The following is an 18,031-nucleotide window of genomic DNA, read 5'->3' as shown; positions in this document are numbered from 1 at the left end:
CCCATGAGTGGACAAGTTTTGATCGGACCATATGGGGAATATCAATCACAAAATGTTGGTACTTTAGTAAACAAGACATGGGTACAAGCACAGGTTCCCTGAGGAACGTGTGCCTGTGTGTGTGTACGCACACACATATCCGTGTCTAATATGCACTAAAAACTTTATAGCCAGTCCCCTGAGGCTATGCAACTAATTTCTTGCTGCTGATGTTCAGAAATGGACACTTAACATGAAAAGGAACATGTCCTTGGATCTACACATAAGTGCAATGCTCCAATTAATGAGATGGAAGTCTCAGATATGCACTGTTCCTGCTGGGCACCACAGTCATGCTGAGATAAGGTGGTACTGGGAGGAACTCGCTTAGGAAAAATGCAAGGAGTGAGCTTGTATGGGATTGGAAGAAATGACAAGGCCTCCCATGTCTGCTTATGTGTGGCAAGGCACAGCTCAAATGCCATCTATTAATTTGCTGATGACATAACTGTTGTTGGCAGATCCTCAGATGCTGACGAGAGGCAGACAGGACTGAGATAGATCAGATAACATACTAGAGGAACTCAGCAGGTCAGGCAGCATCTATGGAGAGGGATAAGTAGCCAATGTTTCATGCTGACACCCTTCATCAGAACTGGAAAGGAAGGTTGTAGAAGGCAGAATGAGAAGGTGTGGGGAGAGGAAGGAGTACATCCTGGTAGGTGATGGGAGAAGCTAGGTGAGGGGAAAGGTAGGTGGGTGGAAGAGGTAAAGGGCCAAAGAAGAAGAAATCAGGTAGGAGAGGGCAGTGAACCATGGGAGAAAGGGAACGGGGAGGTGATGGGCAAGTTGGAAGAAGTGAAGGGGTAAGAGAGGAGTCAAAATGGAAAACAGAGGGAAGGGGAGAGGGGAAGGGGGAGAAATTTCCCAAAGTTAGAGAAATCAACATTCATGCCATCAGGTTGGAGGCTACCCAGACAGAAATTGAGGTGTTGCTCCTCCCACCAGAGAGTGGCCTCATCATGATTGTGGAGGAGGCCATCTACCAACACGTCAAAATGGGAAGTCCAATTGAAGTGTATGGGCACCAGGAAATCCTATACTTCATGGCAGACTTTCGGAAGGATTTCCTGGAGCCCACGCAATGTCAATAAGACCAAGGAATTGACTGTGGACTTCTGAAAGGGGAAGTCAGGAAAACGCGTGCAAGATTTCATTGAGGAGTCGGCAGTGGAAAAGATAAGCAGCTTCAATTTCCAGAGCATCGGCACCACAGAGCATCTACAAACATTTGTAACTTGGGCTGAGCCAATTTCGAGATGCAATCACAAATATGATTGCCAAACTATAGCCAGTAGCTGTACTTAATTTGAAATTTAAAGATAGTTGGTACATCACCAAAGAACCCAGCAAATTTCTGCAGATGTACTGTGGAGACCATTCTGAATGGTTGCATCATTGTCTGGTATGGAGGCAGTAATGCATAGGGTCCAAAAAAAGCCGCAGATTGTTGTAGACTCAGCCAGCTACATCATGTTTACTAGTCTCCCCACCACTGGGGACATCTTCAAAAGGAAGTGGCTCAAGAAGACAGCTGTCATCTTGAAGGATTCTTGCCATTCGGGGCATGCCATCTTCTCAGTACTACCATCGACGAGGAGAAGACGAACAATATTTTAGGAACAACTTCTTCCTCTCTGCCGTCAGACCTTCTGAATGGTCCATTAACATTACCTCATTATTTTGCTCTCTTTTTGCACTATTTATTTTTAATGCATTTTGTACTGTAACTAATAAAAATGTTTGTGTATTGCACTATACTGCTGCTGCAAAACAGCAAATAAGTATTTCAAGAGATATGGGTAAACAGGGTAAAGGGCAGGTGAGACATTTGTCCAACTGAATGGTGGGACAGGCTGGACAGATATACTGGAACAACTAGAGATAATTGTATTTTATGAATGACTCGACAGAGGACTCAGTTGCTGATTTTGTACCTGTTCTGAGAGCCTTACTCTTGGATGGAGACTGGAAAAAAGAGTAAGAGAATTTCAGTTTTTTCACTGTGCTTCATATGAAGTAGTTTTGCCATCCTTCCCAAGGCAATTTAGTGGTTTCAAAAAGAGCATGGTATATTGAACATACTCAGCACAGAAAATGTTAAATGATTGTACCACTTTATTCCCAAATTTTTCTTCAGATACCATACCAACTTCTTTCAAGATTTAGGATTAACTCAAAACACCCAGGGAGTTAGGGTGAGAAGATAACACACGTAAAATGCTGGAAACTCAGTGGGTCAGGCAGCATCTATGGAAATGAATAAATAGTTGAAGTTTCAGGCAGAGACTCTTAGAATATTCTGATTGTTTCTGTGACTGCCATCTCTGCATTCTGAATCCAAGCAACATGTATCGTTCGAGAAATACACTTGCCCGGATGAGTGCAGTTTGTACAATAGTGAAGGACAATCCATCTGCCATCTTCACCAGAAAGACTGAAGAAGATTGTTTATCATCACTTGCTCCAGGCTAATATGATGGGCAATATATCCTGCCTTGCAAGATTCGCATCCTAACATGAAATTAAGTAATCAGATCCAGCCGTACTTTTGGCAACATCTTTCACCAATGTCATTTACCAAGAAGTCTGCCAGCTTTTGCAGTTGTCAAATAGAAGTTATTCTACATGTGTTGTGTCTTTATTAACATAAAATAAAGATATTATTTTAGTTAAAAGCAAATGAAGGGAAGACACACGTAAAGCTACAGTAAGCGTGAAGACATTTCAGAATACAGCAAAGGAGGACTAAGGATTTGAAAAGCAATGGGGAATTGGAATACAAGAGTCTTCTAGCAAGAAATGACTGAACATAATATAAAACCTTAGATAGAATTGCAAAGATCAAAAGGTTAAGGGAAGTTAATATGGATCCTATGCAAACAGATGGAATTATACCCAGTAGCCACTTTATTAGGAACACTATACACCAGTTTTTTAAGCAAATATCTAGTCAGCCAATCATGTGGCAGCAATCAATGCATAAAAACATGCAGACATGGTCAAGAGGTTCAACTGTTGTTCAGATCAAACATCAAAGTGGGGAAGAAATGTGATCTAAGTGACTTTGACCATGGAATGATCATTGGTGCCAGATAGGGTGGATTGAGTATCTCAGAAACTGCTAATCTCCTGGGATTTTCACACACAACAGTCTCTAATGCTTACAGAGAATGGTATGGAAACCAGAAATAAACATTCAGTGAGTGTCAGTCCTTGGGCAAAATGCCTTGTTACTGAGAGAGGTCAGAGGAAATGATAGGACTGGTTCAATCTGATGGGAAGGCAACAGTAACCCAAGTAAACACATATTACAATAGTGGTGTGCAGAAGAGCATCTCTGAATGCAAAACATGTTGAAGCTTGGAGTAGGTGGGTTGCAGCAGCAGAAGACCATGAACTTACATTCAGTCAGTAAAGGGGTTACTGAATAAATATCTGAGAATTAGGAAATGTTAGAGAAGCTGAACAAATAATTAGGGCCCGTCTCTGCAGAAAACAGAGAAAATCCCCCAGAAATTGTGACTGAGCATATTCAAGAGAAAGAACAACATTAAGGGAATCAAGAAATGCAGAGACTAAAAAGTAATTCTGAGATAAAAGATCAGCCAGGATAGAATTGAATAGCTGAGCAGGGGCTATTCAATTAGCCTGCTTCCAGTTCTTTTCCACTTTGGTCTTGTTAGTAATGATGGTTCTACTTCCATGTGTTCTCCTGGAGTTGTTTAGATCACCTCAGGGGAATCTCCACAGTAATTCTGCCCTCTTTTCGGCCCAAATCTGTCTCCACTTTTAGGTATTCCCAGGGAATAACATGGTTCAATGGTGGGAGCAGGCATATTTTGGTGGGGAGAAAAGACAAAGTTCTTAGTTATCTGTTCGCTGGCATGGTGTTGGACACATTCAGTCCGAAGCTCCTGTTATGTGTAAAAAGGCTTGCATCATGATGGGCTCTGATAAAGGTCACCAACCTGAAGTGTTAACTCCACTTCTCCTCCCACAGTTACAGCCAACCCTGCCAATTATTCTCAGCTTTTTCTAGCTTATAAATGCTGGAGTGAACTACTAGTGTTAGAACAATTCCACCATCTTGTGCACAATATATCACCAATGAAACTTCAGATTTGGAGCAGATTTTGAAGTACTCCTGAAAACTTCAAACCTCTCAACTGTTTTCATCCCTTCTTTTCTTGAAATGAATGACTCTCACTAACACACAGACAAAATGGAGAAGATAGTTTATTTGCCAGTGATGCAACAAAGGGGAGGACTGAATGGAAAGTTGATCGGTGTTTTAAAATGAAGAAGTGGATTGATTGTACAGTTATGGAGGAGCAGCTCCTACTTGTAGCTACATCCAGAATGTAATATTGGCCATAACAATTCAAAGGAAAAAATTGGGAGGAATGTTTTTTACTAAGTGCAATGAAGATGAGGAACTCTGCTATAAGCACTGGTTCAAGCCAAGAGTGTTGGTGTTTTTAATGGGAAGTTTGATATGCAGAAAACAAAAGGAAGTTAGGATAGAGTGCAGGAAGGGGCACATGTAAACGTCAGCATGACACAGTGCATTTGGGCTGAGTGGCGTATTTCTGTGTTGTAGATTCAGTGTAATGGCAGGCTATTTCCGTCCTCCAGTAACTCATCTAACACTAAGTTTTCCCATGAAGACAATGTTGGAAAGGCATTGACCAGTCCGACTCTGTGCTCATCCAAAACTTCCTCAAAATCTGGTGATGAACATCTGTGAAAGTTGTGCGGAGTTGGGACAATTGTTCTCCTAGCCTTTCTGTTCCCCAATAACACACAAAGTACTGGGGAATCTAAAAGGTCAGCCAGTATTGGTGGAGAGAAATTGACCTTCACTGAATGCTGCCTGATCAAAATTGCAAATATCACTCCATTCGAAGGGAAGGAGGTAGAATAAAGGAACTTACAGGCCATTTAGCCTGACTTCAGTGGTTGGGAAGATGTTGGAGTCCATTACTAAGGATGAGGTTTCAGGGTACTTGGAGGCATATGATAAAGTAGTCCTAATTCCTGCTGAAGGGTCTCAGCCCGAAGCATTGACTGTTTACTCTTTTCCATTGATGCTGCTTGGCCTGCTGGTTCCTTCAACATATTGCATGTGTCGCTTAGTCCAAAGTCAACATGATTTTCATGAGGGGAAATCTTACTTGACAAATCTGTTGGAATTCTTTGAGGAAATAACAGGCAGGATAGACAAAGAAGAGTCAGTGGATGTTGTTTACTTGGGTTTTCAGAAGGCCTTGGACAAGGTGCCACACTTGAGGCTGCTTGATAAAATAAGAGCCCCTGGTATTACAAGGAAGATTGTAGCAAGGACAGAGCATTGGCTAACTGGCAGGAGGCAAAGAGCCGGAATACAGGCGGCCTATTCTGATTGGATGCTGGTGACTAGTGGTGTTCTGCAGGTGTCAGTGTTGGGACCGCTTCTTTTCACATTGTATGTCAATGATTTGGATGATGGAATTGCTGGTTTTGTGGCCAAGTTTGCAGATGCTACAAAGATAGGTGGAAGGGCAGGTATTGCTGAGGAAGCAGAGAGTTGGACAGATTGGGAGAATGGGCAAAGAAGTGGCAGGTGGAATATAGTATAGAAAAGTGTATGGTTACGGACTTTGGTAGAAGGAATAAAGGCACAGACTGTTTCCTAAATTAAGTCAAGTCAAGTGCAGTTTATTGTCATTTAACTACGTACATGTATCTAACATATATAATGCATATAGAAACGAGACAATGTTTTTTTGAAACAGGGTGTAAAGCACAGTAGCACATGATAACTTACGAAGGTAAGGATAAGATCTACAGATAAATCACACATAAACAACAAACTAATGTGCATTAGTACTAAAAACAGTAAGGCACGGAATAGATTCACTGGTGACACTTTGAACACGATGCGGCAGGGAGTTCAGAAGCCTGGGAGAAGAAACTGTTCCCCATCCTGACTGCTCTTGTTTTTATGCATCGTAGTCTCCTGCCTGATGGTGGAAAGTCAAAGAGGATGCTGGATGGATGGGTGGGATCCTTAATAATATGAAGGGCCCTGCAAATGCAGCGCTCCTAACAAATGTCCCAGATAGATGGTAGGGAGACACCTATGATCCTCTCAGCTATTCTCACAGTCCTTTGTCACAACAACCAGTTCGATGCTCAACAGCTCCCAAACCAAATGGAAATGTAACTTGTCAGGACGCTGTCAATGGTGCTCCTGCAAAACCCAGTTAAGATGGTTGGGTGGGGGGGGGGACCTTGCTTGCCTCGATCGTCTTAGGGGGTGGAGGCACTGCTGTGCCTTCTTGTTCAGGGAGGTGATATTAAGGGACCAGGTGAGGTCATCCATGATGTGAACTCCCAGGAACTTGGAGCACTTAACTCTCTCTACAGAGGAGCCATGTATTCACACAGGGGGATGGTTCATCTGCACCTTCCAGAAGTCCACAATCATTTCTTTTGTGGTATTGGACCGCTGCCATTCCATCATGGCTGATATATTATCCCTCTCAGCCCCATTCTCCTGCCTTCTCCCCCTTTGGCAGAAAATGGGGAGAAAATCCAAAAACCCCTGGTGAAAGGGGACTTGAGAGTCCTTGTGCAGGTTGAGTCAGTGGTAAGGAAGGCAAATGCAATATTAGCATTTATTTCAAGAGGACGAGAATATACAAGCAGGGATGTAATGCAGAGGCCTTATAAGGCATTAGTCAGACTGCACTTGGAGTATTGTGAGCAGTTTTGGGCCCCTTATCTAAGAAAAGTTGTGCTGGCATTGGAGAAGGTCCAGAGCAGTTTTGTGAGAACGATTCAGGGAATGAAAGGATTAATGTATAAGGAGCATTTGTTGGCTCTAGACCTGTACTCTCTGGAGTTTTGAAGAATGAGGGGAGATCGCATTAAAACCTATTGAATATTGAAAGTTCAAGAGAGGATGTGGAGAGGATGTTTCCTAAAGTGGGTGCGTCTAGGATCATTGGGCACAGACTCAGAATAGAGGGAAGTTGATTTAGAACAGAGATGAGAAGCAATTTCTTCAGCCAGAGTGTAATGAATCTGTGGAATTCATTGCACAGGTGGCTGTGGAGGCCAAGTCACTGAGTATATTTAAAGCAAAGGTTAACAGGTACTTAGTCAGGGCATCAAAGGTTAGAGGGAGAAGGCAGGAGAATGGTGTTGAGAGGGATAATAAATCAGCCATGATGAAATGATGGACAGATTTGATGGGCCAGATGTCCTAATACTGCTCATATGTCTTATAGTCTTATGGGCTTACAGCAACACACACCCAAAAGGTTGAGGAACTCAGCAGGTTAGGCAGCATTGATAAACATGCTGAGATCCCTCATCAGGACTGGAAAGAAAAGGGGATGAAGCTAAAATAAGAAAGTGGCAAGAGGAAAAGGATTCCAAGCTGGAAGGTGATAGGTGAAGCCAGGTGAGGGGGAAAATAGGTGGGTACGGGAGGTGGGATGAACTGAGAAGTTGGGGATGGTGGACGAAAGAGGCAAAGTGCAAAAGGAGAAAGAATCTAATAGGAAAGGAAATTTGACCATAAGGGAAAGGGAAGGAGGAAGGGTACCAGAGGGAGGTGTTGTATCAGGTGAGGAGAAGAGAAGGGATCAGAGGGGAGCCAGAATGGGGAACGGAAAGAGAGAAAGAGAAAACTGTTTCAGAAACTCTTCACCATTTCATTGTCACACTTGTTTTCATCAGTCTTTATTGGATAATTAAGTTCCACTTTATCTTTATTTTGATCTTCTTTATCTGTAGATTCGATCCTTGATTTACTTTCCATTACTTGATGCCATTTGGAATACAGCCAGCTGCACCTTAATTCTAATCATTGATGCTGGGGAGAAAGTATTTGCTCACCAGTGAACGTCAGTCACCAGCATACTCACTGCAACGTGTTTGGTTTCAGTGAAGCTGAGTTCGCAGAGGTGAGTGCAAAGCAGCAGCTCCCACTCTCACATACCATAATTGGTAACCAAAGGCCAATTTCTCTCCCTCAGTCTTTGAAGCTTCAAGTACTTCATCCTTTCCAAGAGCTGTAACAGGAGCTTTGATCAATATTGCCTTACCACTCATCTTTTTCCACCTTCTCTGAATACATTGTAGCCAGGAATATTAAGTGCCCTTGCTGGCTCCATTGCTATAATCCCACATGGCTACTTGTGGCAACAACTCATTAATCATACTTGCTTCATCTCTTGTGTCCTTTCATTATCTGGGTGGGATTTCAAATCTCTATCCCTGTTCCTTGTTGACAAAATGAGGCAGAAGAGGGTCAGAGAAAGTGAATGAGAAAAAAAAAGAGAGAAAAAGAGAAAGTGATAGAGAGTCAAAGAGAGACGGGCAGAAACAGAGAGCCAAGAGACTGACAGATAGCCAGACAATCAAGAGACTGACAAAGAGAAAGAGACAGAGAAGCAAACTGATCAAAAAAGTCAGCACGAGGACTTATGTATGCCATTTTAGCCAAATTTAGCTGTTTATAATTGCTTTGAGGACTTAAATGAACAAAGCAGAATACGGCTACTCCGAGGTTGAGTGTCTGAGATAACAGGAGCTTCACTCAGCAGCACAGGCAAATTAAACAAAGGCTTGCTTTGTTTGATATCTTACACTATTATAAATACTGCATAAAAATTTCACATCAAAAGTATAAAAAGGGCAATGAAACACATGGAGACTATGGTCATGCATTAATCTCATTAAGAGCACATGGTGGCTTAGTTGAATAGTCATAAATATTCATAAATGTACATAAAGTAACTTGAAGTGTTTCTGAAATTTCAGTTTGGAGCTTGACAAGAACAGTGTGTAGGATGGTGTTTATGCAGTTAAGGAGAAAAACTGAGGAAATTTCAGATCAGCAGTTACTAGAGTACAATACATTATGTGAGAGTATTAGATGGCGAGGAAGAGGACAAAGTAAATGGACAAAGTAAAGTGTTAACCAAGAAAGCAGAGATCGGGAGAAGTTGGCTCGTGCCTCATCAATGGACTCCAGGTGACCACAAAGGTCTACTCACCCCTGATAGGCAGCGGGCACCACAACCCATCTTCCTGGCTGTGATCTTGAAGTGGGGCTTGGATGCAATGGGTGGATGCCCTGGGGTGATCGCAAAGCATGTGGATTGAAAGGAGTTCCCCTACAACTCCCGCTGTTAGCTTTTATTGAAACAAAAAATGAAACAAAGCCTATTTAATATTGCAACATACACAAAATGCTGGTGGAACTCAGCAGGTCGGACAGCATCTATGGAAGAGTAAACGTTGCTGTTTTGGGCCAAGACCTTTCATCAGTGACTATTGCTGAAGAACTGAAGCAGACACCTCATAAAGAAGACTCCCAAGGAGAGTGCACTCAGGTTCTTACTGACTTGTGGAAGGAGCCAAATGCCAGGGGGCACTGGAAGAACAATTCTCACAAATTCAGTGGGGGGCTCAATGCCTGAGCAGGCTGCTAACCACCCCTCCTCCCCCTATCATAGATAAAACAGACCATCATGCTATCTCAGATGGCCACAATGCAACCTTACCCTATCCCAAAGGCATGTTACCCCCTCACAAATGACATACTACAGCACAAATACAGGCCCTTCAGCCCACTTTCTCTGTACTGACCTGGTCACCTGACTAGTTCCATTTACCTGCACACCGTAGCTCTTAATGCCCTCTCATCCATGTGCCTATCTAAACTTCTCTTAAATGTTGCAATCAAAACACACGTCCACCACTTCAACTAGCAGCTCAGTCCACACTTGCACCACCACCTGAGTGAAGAAGATCCCCTTCAGATTCCCCTTAAATCTTTCGCCTGAAACCTATGAACTCTGGTTCTAGTTGCACCTAACCTGCGAGGAAAAAAAGCCTACATACATTCACCCTATTTATACTCCTCATAATTTTGTATACCTGCATAACATCTCCGCTCATTCTCCTGCACTCGAGGGAATAAAGTCTTAACCTTTTCAACCTTCCCCGATAACTTAGGTCCTCAGGTCCAGGCAAAATCTTTGACATGCAGGGGGAGGACAGATAAATGTAGCACATTCTATGATATCGCAGTTTGTAGATAACACCATTTTCACTAATGATACCATGCATCTTACACCCTTGCTAATAATATTCTCAAAGAGTGTAAAACATATCAAAATGGAATCCGGCCCTTCGGGCCACTAAATCTACACTGAACAGAGGTCACAGGAAGAACATGCTGACTCCATACGGACAACACTGGAGGTCAGAATCAAATCCAGGTCTCTAGAGCTGCTCTATATGATATACCATTGTTCCTTGCAAAAATTTCATACTATTTCAAGACTGTGTATTCAACATTTGGATATTTTCTGGAGCAAAATATCCTGACAGCTATTTCTTAATGTGAATGTGACATGGCGGTCTGAAGTGTAGTGCATATCATTTAATATGATCAACGGAGGTCTGGAGGGTCAGGTATCTGGGACATTAGTGACCTGGAACAAGCATCGCGGTTAATGTGACGCTCTTGCAGTTTGGGACATCAGATTTCGGAGTTCTCTCGTGGTGGTCTCTGTATGTCCTCCCTGTGCAATGCATGGGCTTTCCCCAAGAGCTCCGGTCTCCCCCCGCAGTCCAAAGACGTACCTGGTAGGTTAATTGGTCATTGTAAATTGTCCCCTGACTGGGTTAAGGTTAAATTGGGGTTCTTGGGGGTTGTTGAGTGGTGTGGCTCGAAGGGCCAAAAGGGCCTATTCAATGGTGTATCTATGAATAAATAAATAATAAAATATTAGGGATACAGAAGATTGGAGATATTCTGGACATATATGTGTTGGAGGTACTCTAAACCCCTCAGAGATTCCAGAAGATATCAATGCTTTGAAGATGGTGATCTATGGTATCAAGGATTTGGGTTTGGGGTATCAAGAGTCTGAAGAAGGAGGATTTGAGTATCAAGAGTCAGTATGTTGGCATCCAGATCATTGGCAATGCCCTAAATGTTCAGTGGCCAGACCTAGTGGTTAGCCAGTAAGGGCAAGTCCAGTGGGATGGGAGTTTATTGAGTGATAATGGTGTAGTGTACACTGGGGATGGTGGGGGGTGTGGAAGGTGAAGGGTTGGTGCCTTGGACAATACACTGAATTCCACCCTAGCTCTGCTGCTGAAGCTGGAATTGAACATAGAATATTATAGCACAGTATAGACCCTTCAGCCCACAATCTTGCACCAACCTTTCAATCTACTCCAAGAACAATCTCACCCATTCCCCCCATTTTATTCCCCTCCATCTTTTCTATCATTCATCTAAGAGTATCCACCTTTACCAACATCCCTGGCAGGGTGTTCCATGCACCCACTACTCTCCGTGTAAATAACTTACTTCTGACATCCCCTCCCCTATACTTTCCTCCAATTACCTTAAAATTATGCACCCTTGTATTAGACATTTCTACTCTGAGAAAAAAGTCTCTAGCTATCCACTCTATCTATTCCTCATATCATCTTGTACACTATGGTAAAGTGTGATATGCAAGTGTTTGTTGGATGTACTTTGAAATCTTGCAGCTTTCAGATATTCCTGAGTCAAACACAAAGAAGCACTCAATGTTCCGGTCTTTCTGATCTCTGGTGGGATCTGCTCACATGAGGGCAGGTACTGTAACTGAAGCTGTTCATTCAAATGTTTATTGAAGCAATTTCTGTCTGTGCTATTTTACGCCTCATATTAACACAGACTAATAAGGACAAGCCAGATCCAGGTGGGATTTATGTGCCTAGTAAAATGTAACTAGTGCTTGAATATTGGGAGAATATTTTTAAAAGCCTCAGTGATCACAGGGTCAGCTTAAGTCCATTAAGTTCCCAGGAGAAGCCAATGCAGCCCTGAAATTGATACAAGTTTAAGTTCAAGTTTATTGTCATTCAAGCATACTCATATATACCGTAAAATAAGACAATGCTCCTCCGCACCAAGGTACATGTAACTCACATGCATAACACATAAAGTCATACACATTCCACAAATAAATCAACAAATAATAAGATGTATATATGATACCAGTGCTCCTCTGTGATGAGGCCTATGTGGTGGCAGGGAGTTCAGTGGCTCACGGTGGGGGAAGAAGCTGTTTCCCATCCTAACAGTTCTTGTCCTAATGCTGTGGTACCTCCTGCCTGCTGGTACAGGGTCAAAGAGATTGTTGGACAGATGGGAGGGTTCAGTGACAATGCTGAGGGTAAATAGCTGATAAATAGCGCCAATAGGTGGAAGAGAGACCTTGATGATCCTCCCAGCAGTACCCACAATCCTTTGTAAGGTCTTGTGATCAGATGCCTTGCAATTCACATACTAGATGGCGATGCAGTTGGTCAGGGCACTCTCAATCGTGCCTCTGAAAACCTTAGTTAAAACATATGTGTGTGGTGGGGGAAGCCTCACTTGCCTCAATCTCCTCAGGAATTGGAGACACTGCTGTGTTTTCTTGACAAATGAGGTGGTGTTGAAGGACCAGGTGAGATCATCTGTTACGTGTACTCCCAGAAACTTGCTGCTCCTAACTCGCTCCATGGATTAGCCGTGTATGTGCAGTGAGGAGTGGTCATCCTGCATCTTCCTAAAGTCCACAATCCTCTCTTTGGTCTTGTCCATGTTGGGACTCAAGTTATTGTGCTTGAACCATTCTATCAGCTCCTCTACCTCCTCCCCTTACACCACCTCGTCATCATTGTTGATGATGTCAACTACCGTTGTGCCAGCAGCAAGCTTGATGATTCGGTTTGAACTGGATCATGCATCGGCAGCATGAACATCAGCGGGCTCCTCAGTGAGGCAGTCACATAACCTGTTGCACCTGAGGTCCAAACACACTAGACCACTGCTACACTATGATAAGGAATGCCTATCGTTCCTTCCTGAGACCGCATTTTGGCAAGTTGGATCATTTGGCTGTGCCGCTGCTATTGCACACAGACAGACCTCATAGAGCAAGGCTCCAGAGGTCAAAACAACTAAAAGATGCTCATGGGAAGTGTAGGAATGTTTACAGGATTTCCTTGAGTCAGTAGACTGGGCCATGTTCAAGAACTCACCTGAGGACCTGAATGACTACACCAGGGTCATTATCTGGTCATTAAAACAGCTGTGGATGAGTGTGTCCCACTAAATCATTCAGAATTTTCCTCAATCAGAAATTCTGGATGAACAATGAAATCTGGAACCTGTTGAGAGCCAGATCAGAGACATTCAAGTCTGGAAATCAAGAATGCTACTATAAGGTGCAAGTATGATCTTCAGAAAGCCATTTCTCAATCGGGGTGAAGATTCCAGACTCAATTGGCATCAATGTGTGTTCCTCGACAGCTGTGGCAGGGTTTGAATGTCATAACCTCCTACAAAGCTAAACCTTGCGACATAAGGGACAGCACAGCTTCACTTCCAGATGAATGCCTTCAATGCTTGCTTTGACACCCAGAAAAGGATGTTACTCACCCCCATATCTCCCAATGAATGTGTGGTACCCACCTGCTTCAAGCAGGCTTCAATTGTACTGGTACCCAAGAAGAGCATGGTAACCTGTCTAAATGACGATTGCCCAGTGGCACTTACACCCAAAGTGATGAAGTGTTTTGAAAGGCTGGTGTTGAAGTATACTAACTCCTGACTTGGATACACTCCAATATGGCTACCCAAGCAACAGGTCTACAGCAGATGCCATCTCATTGGCTCTTCAAACAACCCTGGAACATCCAGACAGCAAAAATGCATACATCAGGATGCTCTTTATTGATTACAGCTTGACATTTAACACCATCATCCCCTCTAAACTCATCAGTAAACTCCAAGACCTGGGCCTCAATAACCCCTTATGCAATTGGATCCTGGATTTCCTCACTTGCAGACCCCCATCAGTTCAGATTGGCAAAAACATCTCCTCCACAATCTCCATCAGCACTGGAGCACCGCAAGGCTGTGTGCTTAGCCCCCTGCTCTACTCTCTTTACTGTGAAGCTAAGTACAGCTCCAACACCATATACAAATTTGCTGATGACATCACTGTATCAAAGGTGGTGATGAATCAGTATACAGGAGGGAGACAGAAAGTTTGGCTGAGTGGTGTAATAACAACAACCTCTCACTCAATGTCATTATGACCAAGGAACTGATTGTAGACTTCAGGAGAGGTGCAAAGTTCCAATTTTACTTTGAACTTTGAACTTTTGGGCTAGGAATGCAGTGCAGATTTTAAAGTTAGCATGGTTGATGTTGCCAGCAACAATAAAGGAACTATTGTGATGTGTCGCTGATGGTGCTGTAGATCGTAGGTAGCACTTCCCTGTCTTAGCACAGTGGGGGGATGCATACAGCCACAATGACAATAGTAGTGTGCTCTCTTGGTAAACAGAAGAGCCCACACTTTACCATTAAGAACTTTACCATGGACAAACAGTGGGCCGTCACTGCCAAAGAGTTCACACACCAGTGTTATTAATGTAGATATATAGACTACCATTGCAAGTCTTGCCAGAGATCGCGAGAATTCTGTCAGCCCTAAGAGAGATGAAATCCTCTAGCTGGATGGCTGCTTCACGAATGGTACCCTGGAGCCATGTTTCCATCAGGACGAGCATGCAGCAGTCCCTCATCTCACGCTAATTCAGTCTTGGACGCTGGTAATCTAGTTTATTTTCAAGCTATTCAACATTTGAAAGCAGAATGGCCCGTTCGACTATTACTCATAGAAGGTAAACAAAGTCACACGAATCATTCTGCGGTTACCGATAGTATGTTTTAATAATTTATTTCAGTTAATTTAACGGCGATTGTGATCCTGTCCCACGGGAAGTGCGGTCTGTCCAAATGCATCACTCTCTACCTTGTGTCCATGGCGGTGGCCGATCTGATGGTGGTTATCATTGTTGTTATACTACAGAGGATAAATTATATCTATTTATTTGCTAATTTCTTGCTCGTAACTCCGACTTGTTCTCTGCTACTGGCCTGAAGGGTTTTGCCTTTTATCTTGCATGAATACCAGTGCCCTTTCCACACTTTTGCTTCCATGTGTACCACTTCCAATGATGTCTCCCTGGTTGGCAGTAGCAGGCGACGGCAAGGTAAGCAATAAACCCACGCTGCTGAGCTCATCTGCTATCCAACAACTCACTAGTGAAGTAGACTTGCAGTACTTGTTCTTAATATTCAACAGTGTCTTGCTGAACAATTGCACCATTAGTTGGAGCCGGAATGGCTGTTGCATCTGGACACACCACCATCTTGAATAATCAATAAACTCCCAATTTAAGGGTGGAAATACCAAACTAACTTCCTTCAGTCAACAGGACTGTTCATTATACTGAATGGGTGCTGGATGAAAGTTCCCGAGTCCTTTTTACTAGGAGAGGAGCCTGCTGTTACAGAGCTTTATATCAGGTTTTCAGGACATCCTAGATCAAGTCTCAATGGTTCAGTTGCTGTTAGAATGGGGTCAATGCTATATTTTGCGCAAATACAACAGTTTCTGGAAGTTGCTGTATTAAGTTCAGTCATCATCTTACTGCATTCGACAGCTTATAGAGAAAGACAGCACAAAAGTAGCTCCTTCATTCCACTGAGTGAGCATCCATTTCTGGTGATCACACACAAATACAGCCCATTTCACTCTCCACATGCTCCTATCAACCCCACTCCCAGGAAGGGGAAAAATTCCACGGAGAGAAGGGTTACTTAAAATTGGAAAATCCAATGTTAATATCATTTGGTTGTAGACCAACCCCACTCTGGGTGGAATAGCAGCTGTTTGTATTGGGCTTCACCCTGGTAGTGGGAAGAGGGAATTGAACAGGCATATAACAGGAAGCTCGGGGTGACCATTGCAGACAAAATACAGGTGCGCTGCAAAACTGTCTCTCAGTCCAAACTTGGTCTTCACTGATGTAGAGAAGGTCACATCAGGAGTCAACACCTCACATTCTACTTAGGTAGTCTGCAGCTGATTGAGTTTTCCAGTTCTATGTAGCCCTTCCATTCAGTGGGGTTTCTTGTCATTTTCCCTCCCTCCTTTTTCCCTCTCCTTCTCTCTCCTTCCAATCTTCCTCTAGTCATAGAAACACAGAAAACCTACAGCACAGTACAGGCCCTTCGGCCCACAAAGCTCCGTGTAGCCATCCAGGAGTCTCTTAATCGCCTCCACCACCGCCGCCAGCGGCCCATTCCACGCATTCACCACTCCCTGCGTAAAAAATTTACCCCTGACATCTCCTCTGTACCTACTTCCAAGCACCTTAAAACTGTGCCTTCTTGTGTTCGCCATTTCAGCCCTGGGAAGCAGCCTCTCTGATTATCCACATGATCAATGACTCTCATCACCCTGTACACTTCTATCAGGTCACCTCTCATCCTCCGTCACTCCAAGGAAAAAAGGCCGAGTTCACTCAACCTATTCTCATAAGACGTGCTCCCCATTCCAGGCAACATCCTTGTAAATCTCCTCTGCACCCTTTCTATGGTATCCACATCCTTCCTGTAGTGAGGCGACCAGAATTGAGCACAGTACTCCAAGTGGGGTCTGACCAGGGTCCAATATAGCTGCATCTATTTTTGTTCCTTTCCCACAGCTCCTCTGCTCCCATCATTCATATTCATCCCCCTCCCTCTTCTGGTTCCATCACCTACTTCACACACAGTCCACCCATGGAATTTTCACTACTTTCCCCACAATCTGAGTCTGCTTCCATCTGCTATTCACTTCTCCCTCAATGGTTCTCATTCTCACCACCTTTATTTATCAGAATCCGTGATTTTATGTTTTCTTGCTTATTTCTCTCCAGTGCAAAGTTCAAAATAAGTTTATTATCAAAGACAGATATGTTATCACATTCTATCTTGAGATTCATTTTCTTACAGGCATTTGCAGAAAAGAACACCAGAGAATTCTACAATTTGTCTTTTCTCTCCATATAACTAATTATTCTCTAATCCAGGCAATATCATTTCAAATCTCCTCCAAAATCTCCTCATTATTTTGGTAATGAGGTGACCAGAACTTCACATAAAACTCAAAATGTAGCCTAACCAATGTGTTATACAACAGCAACTTTACGTCATGATTTTTACAGCAAAGCCCAAGCTGCTGAAGGCAAGCATGCAATATGCCTTCTTTTTCCAGTCTATGCACTTTCCAGAAACTATGGACTTGCACCCCAAGATTGCTCTGTATGCTAATGCTCTGACCATTTACTGTATATTTTCCTGTTTCATTTTACTTCCAAAGTGTCCCCTATAGTCAGAAATGAAGGAGATTATAATTGACAGCAAATAAATAGTGAAACAATTAAACATATACTTAGATTCTGACTTCACAAAGACAGTCATAGAATAATCTTTCATATATGTTTGTGTGCCCCTGATGTAGAGGAAGAGAGGAACTGAAGAAAATCAATACTAGTAAAGAAATAATTTTATGGGAAATTAATGTATTCAGGGGTCAGCAAACCTCTAGAGCCTTTTAGTCTACATCCCAGAGATTCTTGAGTAGTCAGGATATGGTCTTGGAAGTAATGGATGCATTGGTGGTCACCTACTAAAATTGTTCAGACTTTATACCAGTTGCCATAGCTTGGAAGGTGTAGTGAGCAGAACATAGCCTTGATTTAATTCTAAAAAACTGTAAAAAAAGGTGGGGGGGGATAATTACAGACCATTAAGCTCAATATCAGTCATTGTAAAATGGTAATAATATTATAAAAAGTTATATAACAGCAAAAAATTGGAAGAATGGGATTGGACAAAACCAGAATGGTTTATGAAAAGGTGGCTTTGCATAACAAAACTATTGAAGGTTTGTATTTTGACTTTCTGAAGACTTTTAATGAGATCCCACAAAAGTGTGCGGATAAAATATTATCATATACCGTGCTGGGGCTGCACGGTAGCATCGTAGTTAGCTATTATAGTGACCAGAGTTCATTTCCAGCTTTGCCTGGAAGG

At 42.9% G+C, this 18,031-nt stretch overlaps 1 protein-coding gene across 2 annotated transcripts in view; it reads right to left on the bottom strand.

Moving 5' to 3' along the window:
• Positions 1–18,031, bottom strand: part of kirrel3a (kirre like nephrin family adhesion molecule 3a) — a 693,875-nt gene that overhangs the window by 626,158 nt on the left and 49,686 nt on the right. The window lies entirely within an intron of this gene.

Source organism: Hypanus sabinus, chromosome X2 (genome assembly GCF_030144855.1).
Source record: "Hypanus sabinus isolate sHypSab1 chromosome X2, sHypSab1.hap1, whole genome shotgun sequence".
Taxonomy (NCBI): domain Eukaryota; kingdom Metazoa; phylum Chordata; class Chondrichthyes; order Myliobatiformes; family Dasyatidae; genus Hypanus; species Hypanus sabinus.
The sequence above is the reverse complement of the archived record's forward strand: the minus strand, read 5'-3'. Positions and strand labels throughout refer to the sequence as shown.